At 41.2% G+C, this 12,015-nt stretch overlaps 1 protein-coding gene across 2 annotated transcripts in view; it reads right to left on the bottom strand.

The window, feature by feature from the left end:
* Galphai (G protein alpha i subunit) overlaps positions 1-12,015 on the bottom strand; it is a 307,080-nt gene that overhangs the window by 33,290 nt on the left and 261,775 nt on the right. The gene's annotated exons all lie outside the window — the stretch shown is intronic.

Raw genomic sequence — 12,015 nt, 5'->3', positions numbered from 1 at the left:
CCAAATACCTGGCTGAACACGGCATTGGCACTGTTGGCACTGTACGGAGCTACAGGAAAGAGTGGCCAAGTTTCCCAGAAGCATCATCCTCATCCAAGGGAGATGTGCACCTGAAGAAGTCAGACAAGCTTCTGGCGATCAGGTGGCATGACAAGAAGGTCGTGAATATGATCAGCACCATCCACAAGGGGGAACTGCAGAGAACTGGGAAGGTCAGCTACAGGACGGGAGAGCCAATCATGAAGCCCGATGCTGTCATTGACTACAATGTCAACATGAGACTTGTTGATAAGTCTGATATGATGACTGGCGAAATAGACTGTCTCAGGAGAAACACCTGATGGTACAGGAAGGCTTGCCTGCACATGCTCGATATGTGCATGCTCAACGCCTTCCTCCTCTACAAGACACAAGTCGGGGGCATAAGGCAACCATCCCTGAGACAGTTCTCCAAGACTGTCATGCAGCAGCTGCTTGCACGATTTGGTCAGGTGACGGCATTGATCCCGAGGCGACACTCTGACACACAACCTGACCATCTTGAGTGCCACAATTACATGAGCCGGCACCAGCTTGTGAAATTGCCTCTTACCGCAGGCGGCAGGTTGTCACAGGGCCGCTGCAGAGTATGTCATAACACCACACGGAGGCCTCGGACAAGAAAAATGAGCACACACCAGTGCCAGGAATGCCAAGTCGCTCTCTGTGTGACTCCGTGCTTTGCCGAGTACCACTCTCTGAGTAAATACTGAAAGTGACAGTGATATACAGTGATGCGACAGTGACGTGCTTTACCAATAATTGTATAATGGATAATGTAGTAATAAGGGATATTTTGCCTAGAAAACAATGTAAATATTGGCCAGTATAATAAGTGATATTGTAATAAGAGAATTTGCGGCACTTGTGTAATTCTGTGATGCGACAGTGACGCAATATAGTAATAAGTGCAGCGTAAATATAATGTATATTGCCCAGATTATATGTAAAATAGTATTAGAAGTTAGAAATAATGAAAACATCGCCGCTAACCAAACGTCAGTGAGCGTGTGATGCCGCAGTGAAGTGCGGGCAATTACAGTGCCTTTTACCTACCTCAGTGAACACGGAGTGGGTGTTTATCGTATGTGCAGTGTTCATATATGTTTATAGTATTATTATCAGAGAGTGGTTGGCATTTGGTACTGGTGTGTGGGGCGTAAAATAGTGATTTTACACCCCTCACTTCTAACGGCACTGCCCATCCTGTGAAAGTCAACAAAGTCATGAAACCTACATTAATGGAAAGCTGAAGGTTAGTACTTTCTAATGGTACCTTATTTTTTTCTCTAGCTTTATTCTGTGCAGAGTTATTAAGGTTTAAAGGTTTGTTTAAATTTGGCTGAAACCCCCGCGGGAGAGGACAGTCAGGGCAAAACAATGCCCGCGGTTAAAGGGTTAAGGACCCTAACTCAGCCTAACTTTGAAAGCCACCTAAATAACTCCCTACCAGACATGCATAGCACCTATTTAAACCTCTTTACGACCCTATTCACACCAATAATGGACATTCATTCATTCATTCATTGCCAGACACCATGTATCCCAAACGGGGTGGCCAAGGGCTGAGAGTTAATTGTTTTACAGGGAGGGGCACTAATCCTCCACCAACCCCACTTGAGACGTAGGGAGAACGTTATGCCAACAGCATCTGGTGTTCCCAGGCAGTCACCCATCCGAGTACTAACTCCAGACACCTTCACTTAATACTAAATTGAACACAGCCAACAAAACACAATCTGAGAGTAGTAAATGCTAAGATATAAACTGAATAGGGAAAGGTAGATGAAGAAGAGCTATATCTGGAAATACTGAAAGAGAATGTTATATTAAATATGGTTCTCTCTCTCTCTCGCTCTCTCTCTCTCAAAAACCTACTATATAACCCACTCCAGCACACAAGACTAGACACATACCTTGTACATTAACCTCTGGCTTCAAACAGTAGCTTCTTACGACCATAACATCACACAACTTATACTTAATCAACTTAACCATAATGATCTCAATGACTGGTTTAATTAACCATTCTATTCTATTTTAACCTATCAAACAAATCTAACATACCCTAGCCTAACCTACTCTAATCTAACAAATCCGACACCTTAACCTAACCTAACGTACCTACCTATTTACCTAACTATCCAATTCAGCAGAGCCTGAGATATCTTACTTTACCAAAGCCTTAGCCAAACTAAAGCCTCTCCACTGAAAAGCCATCCTTGCTGAATTACCAACCCTGCCCAACGCACACCAACTCAATCCTTCGGCTGCACTACAGCAATCTTATACTATGCTCTAGTACTGCCACAATACAAGATCACTATAGTGCAGCCAAAGGATTGAGTCAACATACGCTAGGCAAGGTCGGGTTTAATTCAGCAAGGATGGCTTTTCTTGTTTAGTGCTTCACAAATAACCTTCTCTTGTGGATAGGTGATTCACTTGTCCATAATGGATTGTATTTTATCTTTTACTTTGACATAAAGCATGAAATAAATGAAAAGGAACCAAAGAATGAGGAATTAGAAGTGACTGTACCTCAACCAGGGTAATTACAGCACATCTGTGGCCGCCTTCTCTAAGGATTTGGCAGTGGTTAAAATGCTCTTGAAGCACGTACAGTAATCCAGTGTTGTGCTGCACTTTAATTCTTTGCACTGTGAGTTATAATTGTTTAACACTGCACATTGTTCATAACTGCACCATGCCAGTTTCAACCGTCAGTTTCAACTGCCAATTTGCACTCCGCAGCTGATCCTTTGCACTCTAAGTTCTAATTCCGTGACAATGCACAACACAGTAAATTCCCGGGTGGTCTAGTTGCAAAGTATTGCAGTTTATTCACAAAAAACAAGCACGTGTGGCTTCCATTGTGATAAGCATCTACTTACAATCGAAGTTAGGCAGTAAATGTTGATGACGGGGAAACAGAGTTGCCAGATCGCAATGGCCACATTACCAAACTCCTCATTTTCATTACTAAATTTAACTTTTCATTACCAAACTTGTAAAGCTAGCATTTATTCTTCATTAATTATATATACAAGTGGAAATACATGTAATCACTCTCCTTATAATTAACAGCATGCTGATTATTTTCACACTATGTAGGATAGCAGATTAATCAGAGAGAGCAAACAATCCACCATCTCCAACCTGTGTACCCTCATACATGTGAAAAATCCATTTGGTAATGCATTATTCTGATTCATTACCAAACGAATTTTTCATTACCAAATTGACCCACATTTGGTAATGAAAAATACCAAATGGCAACCCTGACAGGGGGTGGGGGAGGGGGGAGGAAAGAAGGGGTGATGGGGCCATGGTGTAAACCAGCTGTTTGGCACCGCGTGGCAATTTCAAATTATGGGTGGGGAAAAAATTCGGATTTTGGTGGGATTTTTTTTTTTTTTTTTGGGCTTTTGGGTTCCGAAGGTCTAGGCCCACAATGTCCGGTAAGTGGGGTGTTCGGATAGTATGGGGATTACTGTGTGTATATATATATATATATATATATATATATATATATATATATATATACAGTAATCCCTCCAATATCCGACGTAATAGATCCATAGGCAGGTCCGGATAGTGGCCCTGTCCGGATATTGGGCCCCAGCTTATGGACTTGTACTTATGGACCCTAACTCAGAGAAACACCTATACAACTCCCTCTGGACATGCATAGCACCTATGTAAGACCCAAATCACACCAATAAGGCACATAAAATGATGAATATGCTCATAGTCAGCAGAGGTAACAAGGTGACACAGCAGCACATTATCCTCTTTAATATGACAGCTCTACATAACCGCTGCCATACAGCGCCCACCGTTGCCAGAACTCAAAACAAAAACAAAACAAAACAAATGAAGGCAGAGATGCGACATTAACTTAACAGAATTCCCTCTCTTCTTTCTTTAAAAAAAAAAAAAAAAAAAAAAAAAAAAAAAATACAACAATAATTTAACAGAATTCCCTCGTTTCTTTCTTAAAAAAAAAAAAAATAATAACTTTTCCAAAAAGATACAAACTTTAGTTACATACCTATGTCAGTAAGATCTCCCTTTTGCAAAATGTTTAACAATTTGAAAGTATTCACTCCTTTCTTTGTAAGGCAATCAGACAATTGCAATTCTGATCTAACCCGAATCATCTTTAAACAACCTTCCTGTATTAGCTGTTTTAGTGTGGCTAAATCTATTCTCAATCTCTTTTCACTTACATTTTTCATGTAGTGAACATTTTCAACCAAAGAATGATTATCCACATAGCAACAAATAGGAATTACATTCTTTTCATGTTCATGAAACAGGATTTCAGACAGGACACTTCCCAAATAATAGCACATATATACAGCATCTGATGCAGCAAGGGTTTCAGCAGCCAAAGTGCTTTTAACTACTCTTCTTATTTTCTTTGCCTCCCATGCAAGTGGACAACTTTTACCATCTTCTCCAACAAGAAATATTATGAACCCTTCAGCACTTGAATATCCATCAGGCAAACTAGCATGGGATGCATCACTAAAGGCTACCAGCTTGATCTTGTTCAAATCTCCTAAGTGAGAAAACTTTAAACTACAGTCCACCATTTCTGTTTTTCTCAAACACTTGTTGGCTTGGATCACATTATCTACCTTGGGATGGTTCAGAACACAACTCATGTCAAGCACATCATAACTCACATCAGGTCTAGTATTTGTACTCAACAATCCAATCTGACCAACTAGACTTCTAAGATTTTCCTGCTCTATTGCATTACAATATTCCATCTTATTACAGCCTCGAGTGACATTGACAGGTATAGGTTTTACATTCTTAAGATACTCATTTTGACTCAAGGTTATTCCACTATCATCTTGTTTCACTTCTAGACCAATATATTTGAAAACACCAGATGTTTCCATTCCTACCTGAAACTCTGACTTAATCTTGGCAATTACATGATCTCTGAACACTTCAGTTCCACCCCATATAAAATCATCTACATGCATTAGAAAAACACCTGACAGTTCACCTTCATGATACCAATAAAATCCAGCTGGATCTGCCTTCAGTTGAGTACATCCCAGTTTTATGAGTAATGTTTTGACTGTGAAATACCATACCCTTGCTGCATCATTCAATCCATAAACACATTTGTTGAGCTTCCACAGAACCTTCTCAGAACAAACAGCTTCTTTTGGTGGCCTCAAAAATACCTCTCTTTCAAAATTATCTCCTTGGAGAAAAGCAGCTTTGATATCAATGGAGTTACATTTCCAGTTCATAGAAGCCATAAGTGACAAAAATATTCTCAAAATCTCTTTGCCTCCAGTGGGGGAATCTGTCCTAACGTGGTGGGATTCCTCAAATCCACGTGCCACAAGTCTAGCTTTTACCTGTTGTTTACCATTTACATTTTTCTCAGTACACACCCACCTCACAGACAATGATTGTTCACCTCTGTCTGGTACTTCCTCATACACTTTAAATTTTTGCCAGTTCTCTAACTCTCTTTGTTTTGCTCTTAGCACATCAACATCACTTTGCATAGCATCAGATAGGAATACTTCATTGGTGTCTAGAGTCAATGGTTCATTATCCTTCTCTTGTGGTGGAATGGAGGATTCCTCCTGCCACTGTTTCACCCCTAAAGCCCAGTCTATTGACTTAGGCGCACAACCATCATCCTGAATATTGAACCAGTTTTTGTACATTCCTGTTGCCTTACCCGCACGACTTAAAATAGTAGCTACTCTCCATTCATCAGAGTCAACAGGTCTGTACCTCACTCTCTGTCCTACCTTCGGAATGCTAACAGATTTAATTGAGAGAGAATCCTGTTCAGTGTCTTTCCTGTGTATGTCCTCTATGATCTCATTATCATCTGAGGTGCTCTGATCAGCTTCATCGTCATCTACGTCATGAACAGTTCCAATGACATTATTATTTAAGGTACAAACATCATCATTATTTGACCTACTTCTTACTTCACCTAAAAGCCTCTCTTTACCATTCTCAATATCAGTGCTCATGTCATACTTCATTTCCGTAACTCTTGTTACATGTACCTTTACAATATAACTTCCATGTTTAATGATGACAGTTTTACCTTCCTGACCTATTACTGTACCAGGTCCCTTCCATTCATTATCACTCTCTCTTTTGAAATACACAAGCTCTCCATTCTGGAAGGTCCTTCCAACAGGCCTAACCTGATGCCTCAATGCACGTCTTATTCTTTCTGAAGTCTCAGCCCTTATAAATGCCTGGCGACTTGTATGAAGAGCATTCAGGTGCTTACCAAGTGTTTCACTTATTGTTGTGCCTTCCAGAGCTGGTAATGAATCATTCATGACATTAGGGAGCTTAGGGTTTCTGCCAAAAACCAATTGATACGGACTGTAACCCCCCACCATCTGCAAACAATTTTTAGCATTTACAGCCCAAGCAAGTGCTATGTGTAGAGGACATGTGGGTTGATCAGCTATTATTTTCCTCACCATCTCATCAATTACTGCATGGTTCCTCTCACAGAGTCCATTGCTAAATGGACTCTCTGCAGCTGTGTGCATCACTCTAATATTTAAGTTCTCACACATGTCAGAAAACTCCTCATTGGCAAATTCTCCTCCATTATCAGCCAAAAATTTGTCTGGTGAACCTATACCAGTTCCTATCCACATTTCTACAACTTTATCAATGATCGTCTTCCTCCTCTTATCATATATAATTACAGACCTACTGTATCGTGTGGCAACATCAACAAGGTGCAAGAAGTATACCTCCCCTTTCTTCCACTCTTTTAAATCTATGGCCACAACCTCATTAAAATCTCTGGCTAAAGGTAAACTCACCACAGGCCTAGAAGGGGTTTTCTTATACTTCCTACAAATATTGCAATCATCAGTTATTTCCTTCACTAATCTGAAATAGTCTGTATCCTGTACCCCAGCTTCCTTCAATAACTGACTTAGACGTTTTACAGAGGGATAGGCAAACTGTTTGTGCAACTTCAACACATACTTCTTTTTTTCTTTCTTATCTGAACCTACAGTGAACATGACTTGCTTTACATCACTGGAATTGTTCTCTGTGATTGGAATACAATAATGACCCGAGACAGTACATTGTAACTTAATGCTCTTACCTAGCACAACTGCACAGTCATTTTCAACATCTAACTTAACTTTAGCTCTTTTCATTGATGACTTACCAAATAGGAGAGGTATGTCACATTCTACTACATCAGATTTAATTTTACAATGGAAACCTGCCAAAACACATGGAAATGTAACCTTCTTTAAAGAGGGAACAACTACACCATCACCAAATTTAAAGGTAGCTCCACTATTTTCTTCATGAACTTTCATACGTTTGTCATCAGGCAGTGAATCTAAGTAACTCTGTAGCCAATCCACCCCACAAACAGTAGATGAACATGCAGAATCCAATACAGCACAGTTGAAGGTGTCACCAACTAAATTTCTCATTTCATCACAGGACCCACTTCCACATGTTAGGTACACTTCATCCTCGTCTTTAGGTCCACATTCAGGAAGTGACTCTACCTTTGCTTCATATACCTTTTTCTCTCTGTTTGTACATTTATTTGCATAATGATAGTCAGATCTACATATATGACATCGTGTAACATTACCTCTTGAGTCCACTGGGTTCTTTCGTGTACCCTTTTCAGTTCCACTCACAAAATTCCTGTAGCTAGGTCTATGTCCTCTTGTGGTGTTGTTGTTTCCTTCGCCAGTGTTGTTACCATTCCTCTTGTATCTCCCTTTGTCCGTAAAATTCACTTCCTCAGCAACATACACTGGCTCTGTCTTTATGGTGATGCCAGAATGAGCTTGGGAACTTTCTTGTGCAGCACTCGATGCAGGTACAGACTTAATCCCGAAGAATTTTCTGAGAGCTTCTACCATTTGATGAAACATAGTATCTGGCTTACTGTAATCCACTGCTGTTAAAGCTAATTGCTTGTCTCTATGTGATACGCCTGCACAGTCAAGTAATTTAAATGCTAGGATACAGTTAGGAATGATAATGCCATGCTTTGATAGTTTCTTGTGCCGTTTTTCAAACTCAGTTATGTAGGCCTCTATGCTGCTGCTCTCACTTATCCGGAAAGTATCAAATTCAGACCAAGAATCATAAGCACTGGTTAATTTATCCTTCATGTACCACTTATCAAGACTTTGTAGCAGTTTAGTCATACCATCTTCACAATTCAAGTCTTGGATATTAACTTCACTAAAAACTCTGTCCCTTACCTCACTGCCCTCCAGAAAGGACAGGGCAACACTTAAAGCTTGTTTCTTAGGAGGTATAGTTGTCACTATCTGCCAAGCTTCCAGTTCGGTTTTCCACCTCTCATAACTCTTGTCCCCACCAAAAACAGGTGGAACACACTTCCCAGCTTGGCCACTCATCTTCTCAGTCGTATCTCGGTCTTCTTTAAATATACAGATCACCTCTGCTGACCCAACCACGCTCTGCTACCATTTGATGAATATGCTCATAGTCAGCAGAGGTAACAAGAAGACACAGCAGCACATTATCCTCTTTAATATGACAGCTCTACATAACCGCCGCCATACAGCGCCCACCGTTGCCAGAACTCAAAACAAAAACAGAACAAAACAAATGAAGGCAGAGATGCAACATTAACTTAACAGAAAAGACTGAAATAAGTGCTACATATAAATTCGTACCAAATAAATAAATACCGTTCATGAGTGGTGTGGAATAGTTACCCTCCCATAGAACTCGTTTTCTTTGGAGCCAGCCTGATAGAAAACTCAGTAAGGTAAGGAGGTACTGCTACCTGTATCGAGTACTTTAAACCTCAGGTGAGCGATTTCTCTATGAATTTTCGATATTTCTCACCAAAAACAGAGGTTTTAGCCAAAAAATTTTTTTTCAAAAATAGCTCGGGATTGGGGGGTATCGGAGGTGCGAAATTTGTCTGGACATGACGGGTTAAACGTCGCGATCACCCCTTGGTCCATGGGTTGCAACTTCATTACTTTACCACAGCTGAACTAAGGTAAACAATGAACTCATATATGTTTTTCCTGTACTTTTCCATGCACTCTATCATTTCATATGTGCAAAAATTATTGTTGAGATTCTCCCTCCCTCTCTTTTTTTTTTTCTGCACATGGGGAGGTAGACCAGGAAACCTAATGCAGCAGCTGCTGAGTTAATGATGGGTCCTCCAATGTTTCATCCGGGAGTGATGGGCCAAAAGTTTGAACTGCGCTTTTCTGTGGCCAGATGAGCCTGCCCGCCTGCCAGGAAGGGCAGAAACACTTAAGCAGCCCCCTGCACCAATCCCCCACCCATCGCTCACCCCGCATGCACCCATATCATTCTTCTCGCATTGGTTGTTTCTGGATGAGCAACTCTTTCACGCTCGCTTACCCAGCACTGTGTTGCATCACCAACATTACGCAAGCTGCTATCATAGAGCGTCATAACTGTGTCCCAGCAGTGCCGTGAATAGGGTAGTGATACTAATCGTGTGTGGAGTGTTATTCTGTGTCAATTTTGGCCTAAATAAATGTGATCATGTCTGGTATGGGTGCTGCATGTGTTGGAGCTAGTGAGTTACTGACAGGTGTTAGGCTTAGGTTAGCTTCTTTTACAGCTGTTAGGCCATTTAGACTGGCTTTAAACATTTTTCTGGACTCATTTGGGTAGGTTTAGGTCTTGGCCGGGGGGACACCCAAGGCTCAAAAATGCATCCCTATACTTTACATGTTAAATCAGCCCCGATATACGATACCCCACCAAGCAATGGGTTTTTATTTAACCGATTGTATTGTTAAACTGGGATCTGCCTGTACTAAACATGAGCTTTGCAGACTGAGTCAGAATTTTGTGAATCCAACAGATGCACTGTGGTCTGAAAGTACACATTGTTAGTGTATGGTGTTAACCCCTAAAAGACGGGTGTCCGCATAGGGTCAAAAAGATGGGTGTCTGTATATGCAGTCATGCCCCCTAACCCCCTCCTCCCACCCCCCACCCACACACCATACACCACCATCCCCACCCTCCCACTGCCCCCCACCCCCCATTCCCCATGCCTCCCACCACCTCCCATCACCTCCCAACCCCCCCACCCCCTACCCCCCACAACCACCCATCATCTCCCACCCCCCACCTCCACCCACACCCCCCACACTGCCACCCCATCACAAACCCCCAACCATCTCACAACCGCCGATTTTGCCCGTCCTGAGCATATGTCACACCATTCTGATGCCCTCATTTAAGGGGTTACAAGAGGTGACTCTGTGATGTACTACTGAACAGAGTGAAGTGAAATGGTGAATGCACTGAATTACCACAGAGTAGTAACAGAGAAAGAGGTAAATATGCAAAGGAAGTAAAAAGTTGAGAGGTACCAGAAAGAAAGGTGGTTGGTGCCATGAAGACCTTGATACAAAACAGAGGTCAGATAATGGAGGTTGTAAGAGGAGTACATGAAGGTTAGTGCCCACATTATTGTATGGGTGTGAGAATTTGCTAGGGCATGTGTGCAATAAGTCAAGAGGAACAGCAATGGAAATGGGATTAATGAGGTACGCATAGAGGCCATAGAGTACATACGATAAGAAACAATGTAATTTGAGAAAGATTTGAAATAAGTAGCCTGCTGGCAACTGGACAGTGGCGAGTCCTTAGATGGCAGAGTTACATGGAGAGAGTGGATGTATTGTAGACAAGGTAGTGAAAGGGGTGTATGTGATTTAGTAGGAAAATTGGAGGAGGCATGGCAAACTATGAGAACAGTGGATGGATGTGTTACATTAGTGTGACAAGGCATGGTGTTAATAAGGAACTAACAAGGAACTGAGTTGATTGGATGAAGTACAGTACAGTATATACAAAGCACACAATAAGGATCTGGCATCCCTTTCTTAACCTGATATGGCAGTCAATGGAAAGACTACTTCGCAGGTGAATGTGATACACCTCCAATAAAAAATAAAATGTTTGCAGAAGGTTACCTCAGTGTGGTAAGTCAGGATTTGGGAGGCTTGAATGATATGTGAAAGTATTTTCAGGCCCATTTCACTTGGAAAGCTGTTGATAGTCTTCCCATTTTCTTACTTTCTCTTCTTCTCCCATTCTCTTAGTCTCTCTTTCCAAATTCTGAATCCTACTTTCACTACAGATTTATGTAAAAATTTAAAAAAAAAAAAAAAAAAAAAAAAAAAAACATCCATCCATCATCCAATCCTATGTCGCCCCATGAGAAGCATAGTAGCCTGGTCAAGGCAAGTTGGTCCTGACATTTAAGATGAGAGTGACCAGCCTCACTCATCCCTGAGTGGCATTATGTGAGCAATAAGCCCCAACCACCCCTAGGATATACACCTACACCAGCTCCATCCGATTGGAGCACCCTAATTACCCACTAAACCACCAGGCGACATAATTTGGTTATATGGTTACCATCCAGCAGAGTAAATTGTTTCTTGGTGTACAGGAAACCATTTGGCTTGTCACTCAGTTTAGTCACCCACAGGCAAATGGAAGAGGAAAGAATGAAGGAAAAATGATAGAAGAAGAAGGATGGGCAGACACACAAAGCAGCCCTGTATCAAACACCAAGTAAGTGGATGGTGAGCACCCCCCACCTACCGCCTATAACAACAAAAATCATGATGATGACTATTATGACAACAAAAACGATCCCAGATGCACTCCTTGGACTGGATTCTGGATGAACAATATGTGGAAGTAGGTTGTGGAAGTCAAGGTTTGCAAGGCTTGAATGAGCTGTGAATGTATGTCCAGGCACATTTCACTTGGTAAGCTGTTGATAGTTTTCCAATTTTTTTACTCTCTCTTCTTCTCCTCTTTTCTTAGTTTCTCTTTCCCAATTCTGAATTCTATGTTTATTAAAGATTTATGTGAAAAAAAAAAAAATCCTGTACATGTTTATAATAATAATAA

This window comes from Coenobita brevimanus, chromosome 23, assembly GCF_032717465.1.
Source record: "Coenobita brevimanus isolate Jiangsu-jjx chromosome 23, ASM3271746v2, whole genome shotgun sequence".
NCBI lineage: Eukaryota > Metazoa > Arthropoda > Malacostraca > Decapoda > Coenobitidae > Coenobita > Coenobita brevimanus.
Note: the sequence above shows the minus strand (reverse complement) of the source record. Positions and strands in the feature narration are given on the sequence as shown.